The following is a 5,570-nucleotide window of genomic DNA, read 5'->3' as shown; positions in this document are numbered from 1 at the left end:
AGCCAATGCCAGCTGGATGAATCAATGGAGGACCAGCAGGGAGGTCTGCAACAGTCACAGCGGCACAGACTCAGGTGTTTCTGGAACATCTCCCGAAAGGTCTAGTGGGCAGGAGTGAAGCAGTGTAGGTGAGGCCCACTAGGCATCCACCTGGACCCTTGTGGTTTTGTTTTGTGGCTGAACGGTAGAACTTGGCAGGTGGGAGATACTTTGGTTTCCCAAAAAAGCTTGACCAAGTCTCCCTCTCTCCTCCTGAAGGGGGGCAAGTCTCCCTTCAGGGAAGTCAAGGGATTTGTGCCATGTGGTCATTTCCAGAAGGAAACAAAAATACTTTTTCCACTCCCACATCCTGGCCATTGCAGGGCAGGGGAAGCTGCTTGCCAAACCAGACAAAGGCATTCCTGGCTCACCCTGGGGCATTCTTTGAGCTCACCACCTGGGACTGATGACAAGACGCATGAATTGTTGTCGTGGGACTCGTGGGCCAGGGAGCTCTGATGGATCAGAAGGTGATCCAGATCACGAGACCTGACTCACTGCTGTGGCCACCAAGCAGCTCTTTCACTCCCATGATGATGTGTAGAGATCGGCCCTAAGAGGTGGTTGGCTGGAAACTGGCAGGAACACTTGTCCTGGATTTGGGTGGACTGGAAACACCAGAATGTTGTTGGAATATTTGTTGCAAGATCACTTTTTGCTGAAACCAGATACCTTGTAGTAACCAGTTCTTCCCTCTCCAATTATGAATGGCAGAGGCAGCTGGTCCTGGGCGATGATGACCCAGGAGTTAGAACAACTGTGCATCGGGCCTGACCCAAAGCCTACTGGCAAGTTGGGCACAGCGTGTCTCTAGTGCTCTCAGGTGTCCCTCTGTGGAGAACCTTTGAGTTATGGGTGCGCCTGTGGCTCTATCAAAATCTTTCAACAAAGGGTCTGTGTCAGTCTTTTGCCCCACAATGAGAGTTAAAGCTGTTTACATCTTTTTTTTTCTGAATATGACCCTAAGGGCTTGAAGTCTTATCTGTGAGAGGCAACCTACTTTGATTAATCAAAGGCCACTGTGTAAATCTTGCTTCATTCAAAGAAATTCTGGTCTTGGTATTTCAGAAAAAAATAAGCACGCTTTTTCAGAGTACATTAATTGACTTTTTAACCTTCCTGAAACTTCCTAAATTGCAGAGAGGATACTGAAGCAGCGTTTAAGTGATATACCCCAATGTCCTCGATGACTCCGTGGAGTGGCATTGGCGTGAAGGAACCCCAACTCTGGGAAAAAGATCTTTCAGGGAACCATACATTCCTTTGAGAGCCAAAGACCACTCCTTGTATGGGCTTTCGCTGAGTGTGCCAAGGGCTTCATATCTGTGCATCATTTAACCCACACAACAGTATCAGGAGGTGGGGTGTGGTCCTCATTTCACAGATGCAGGGCTCTCAGATAAATTTAGCAGCTTGCCCAGCTTCCCACGGCCAGTAAATGGCAGCACTGAGATTTCAGTCCAGGTCCCTCAGCCGTGGAGTCTGATGGGAAGTCAGTGGGGGAGGCGGTACAAGTTCCCATGGACCTAATTTCTGACAAGTTGGCTGGAAAAAATCAATAATGCTTTTTTGAAACTTCATTACAATTTAGATCTAATATTTTATAAAGGCAGAGAAGGGGAGAGAGAAAGAGAGAGAGAGAGAGAATAAGTGGTTTCCTATGGAGAGGGCACTAGCCTCCTCCACGGTGTTGTTTATTTATGTAGGATGGCTGGCTGATGGGATGGAATTCCCCTTCTGGAATGCCTCAGGCAAGGGTCTCTGATCCTCTGAATTCCTCCTCCCTGTTGTCACAAGACAGGGAGTCTTGTAAAACACCAAGAAAGGGCTTCAGCGTCCACTGCCAACTCCCCACTCACTACAATCCTTCCCAACTTTCGGGAGCCTGTTAATTAAAAAGGAAAAGGCATAGATTCTCTAGCGAACCTGCCAGCAATTCCCTGAAATAGTCAAAGAATTTCTCCCAACTCATCTAGTTCCATCCATTCATTCACAGAGCAATTGCCCAGTGTCCATTTGTATGAGGTGCCATGTTATAAATACAAATAATAATAATAACGAGCTTATATTTGGTGACATTTAATAAGTCCTCAGGCACTGCTCCAAGCACTTTACTTGTAATAACTCATCTCATCCCCATACTATCATAGGAGGTAGGAATTTCATTACTCCCCATTTACAGGTTAGGAGAATGAGACCCATGAAGTAAAATATCCTGAACAAGACTACATACAGGTGTGACCCCAGTCTGCCTGAATGCAGTGGAGTCCTCCCCTTACCCATCTCAGCATGTATATCTGCACGGAGATGAGTGCACCTTGCTGACAGGTGCTGGAGGGTGTAGAGACGACGACCCATCTGCCTGGGAGAGGCTCGTGGAGGAGAGAAGTTTTCACAGAAGAGGTGGTTTTTAACCTGAGGGCTCATCTCAGCCTTGAAAATAATTACTTGCTTGCTAGTATGATCAGTGGTTGCTGCTTAGCCTCTCGGTGGGAAGGGAATATCAGTAGTAGCAGTGGACGCAGCAGCAGGAGCAGCAGTGACGGTGGTGACGATGACGCAATGGGCAATGTTTAATTTGCCCGGCATTGTGGCAGGGACCCAGGGCTTTAGATCTGGACGTTTCTCTGATAACTGAAACCTAATCTTTTGGGGCAATATCTGTGCTGGCTGCAGTTACGTTATCTTTTAGACCTCTCCACGTTTCCGGGAGGGAGCTCTTCCCATTCCCATTGTGCATAGAAGGAAACTGAGACTCACAGGTATTCAGTGGCCTGCTTGGGAGGGAGCTGGATTTGAATCCAGGTCTGCATGGCTCCCAAACCTGGGGTCTTCCAAATTCACCTTCTTAGCATTTTCAGTTGTAATTTTTCTAAAATATGCCTCATACTTACCTTCCTTAGTATATGTAGCACACCACAATTTAGTCTTCTCTTGTTGATTCAAGGCCATCATTGTGAACACAAACCACTGTTTGTGATGTGCACTTGAGCCATAAGGGAGGGCCTAGTGATTAGCTTGAGCTCTCTCTGACTTGGCCCAAACAGCCCTCCTGCTGTCTCTCTTCCCAGAGCTACTTTTAGGGATTATTAAGTTTTACAGCCTGATGGAGTTTTATAGTCCTATAAATAGCTCAGTCTGTTCTGTCCTCTGAGTTGCTTTTTTTCCCCAGATTCTCACCCTGGGGCCATCTTTATTCTCTCTTATCACTTCTTCAAGCCAGTTGCCTGGGTGGCTGTTTCCATCACCTCCACAGTCCAAACCAGCATTTCCTCATCCTCTGTTTAGAACTGAGGCTGGAGCTAAAAACAGGTTGCCCAAGGAAATCAGGATTGTTTAAAATTAAATCATATATATATGATCTTTTCCCAAGGAGGAATAGAGTACAAGAGCTCTGTGACATTTCTTTAGCTCAGGTTTCTCAGGTATTTTGCTTCCAAGTTTATATATTCCCCACTGTATTATGGGTTGAAAGAATGGTATTCCATAGCTTGACAGAAACTCTGGAATAGTAAGTGACTTGCTAAGGATCACACAAATTCATGAGCTGGGATTTGAAATCAGGTCTTTTCTTTATTTAAAAAAATTTTTTTCCCTTTTTTAATAATTTTTTATTGTCTTTTTAAATTTTGTTTTTATTTATTATTATTATTTTAAAATCAGGTCTTTTATTACCCAGCTTCCTGCCATCCCTACTGGGTCAGTTTGAGCACAGTGATGATGGTCAGGCACTTCCAATCACTTGCCTTTGGATTTCCTGGGCCAGTGACCTTTCAGACAAAATATGGTCAAAAGGCCCTTGGTTCAGGTCCATAATATAAAGAACCCCGAACAACTGCCTCTGTTTTAACACATCTCTCTCAGGGACAGTGTATTACTGTATGTGACACTACTGGCTACTGAAAAAAAATTGGGGGAGAGGGCACTAATACATTAAGTTACTCTAGCCCATTAACAACTCAGCATTGATTAATTAATCATTTATTAATTTGTATGCCAGATATAAGTGTGCTGGCCTTTAAGATTCAAATGAGATCCTTTCAACCCCATCCCATGTGTGGTGGGAACCACTTCTCCTTTCCCCCTCATTCTTAATTCTCCCATGGATTCTGGTAGAGAGGGGAGTTTGAGTCTTTCCTCATGACCTTGGGCTCTGAGCATTGGCTTCTGCTGAATATATTCAGTGGATGGACTGATTTCCTGTCCCTATTCTCTTGGGCTTTACTCCAGATATGTAAGACAGCTCCATTTCCTTGATTTTCCACAGAAAAGCACCCATACAGGGTATCTGTAAGTGAAGCAGACTCCAAAGTAGATTGAGGATAACAGGAGAATGGTGCATCACACCCTATCAACCACAGATTCAATACCCCCTCCCCCCCCAAAAAAAGCCCTGGGCTGATTTCTACTAAGTTGGGTTCTTGCCATGTTGATTGGCCTTCTCCCTTCCTCTTTTCTCTCACCCACTCCCAAATTCCAGGTCATTGCATACGCTGAGCAAGCAATTCTGCTCTAACTCTTACCTCAACAGACAGCATTCTCTCCTTTTGTTTCTCATTCATTCATTCTATAAGGATTCATCAGTATTGACTGTGGGACGGCACGCCAGGCACTGAGGAGGGTAGAGAGCCCATGAAGCTGATAATCTACTACACGGATGAACCTTGAAAATACTATGCTACATGAAATAAAATAGGCACAAAAGGACAAATATGATATGATTCCATGTATATGAAATATGTAGAATAAGCAAATTAGACAGAGAGAGAAGGTAGATTAGAGGTTACCAGGGGCTGGGGGTGGTGGTGACGGGGACATGGGAAGTTATTGCTTACTGGGTCTAGAGTTTCTCTGTGGGGTGATGAAAAAGTTTTGGTAATGGAGGGTAGTGATGGTTGCACAACATTGTGAATGAAATTTGTGCCACTGAAACAATGGCAGAGAAGATATTTCATTAATTCTATGAGAAAACTATAGTGGGGTATAAGGTGGTATGGGATTTTTCTTTTGGAGTGATAAAAATATTTTAAAATTGACTAGGTGATGGCAGCACAACTGTAATAAAAAATTTTTATTTATTTATTTTTAAAAGATTTATTTATTTATCTCCCCTTCCCCCCCCTCCCGGTTGTCTGTTCTCTGTGTCCATTTGCTGCGTCGTCTTCTTTGTCCGCTTCTCTTGTTGCCACCGGCACAGGAATCTGTGTTTCTTTTTGTTGCGTCATCTTGTTGTGTCAGCTCTCCATGTGTGCAGTGCCATTCTTGGGCAGGCTGCACTTGCTTTCGCGCTGGGCGGCTCTCCTTACGGGGCGCACTCCTTGCACGTGGGGCTCCCCTATGCAGGGGACACCCCTGCGTGGTACTCCTTGTGCTCATCAGCACTGCGCATGGCCAGCTCCACACGGGTCAAGGAGGCCCGGGGTTTGAACCGCGGACCTCCCATGTAGTAGACAGACACCCTACCACTGGGCCAAGTCCGCTTCCCTGTGATAAAAATTAGAGTGTATTTTTTTTTTTTTTTTTTTAAAGAT

This window comes from Dasypus novemcinctus, chromosome 3 (assembly GCF_030445035.2).
Source record: "Dasypus novemcinctus isolate mDasNov1 chromosome 3, mDasNov1.1.hap2, whole genome shotgun sequence".
NCBI lineage: Eukaryota > Metazoa > Chordata > Mammalia > Cingulata > Dasypodidae > Dasypus > Dasypus novemcinctus.
Note: the sequence above shows the minus strand (reverse complement) of the source record.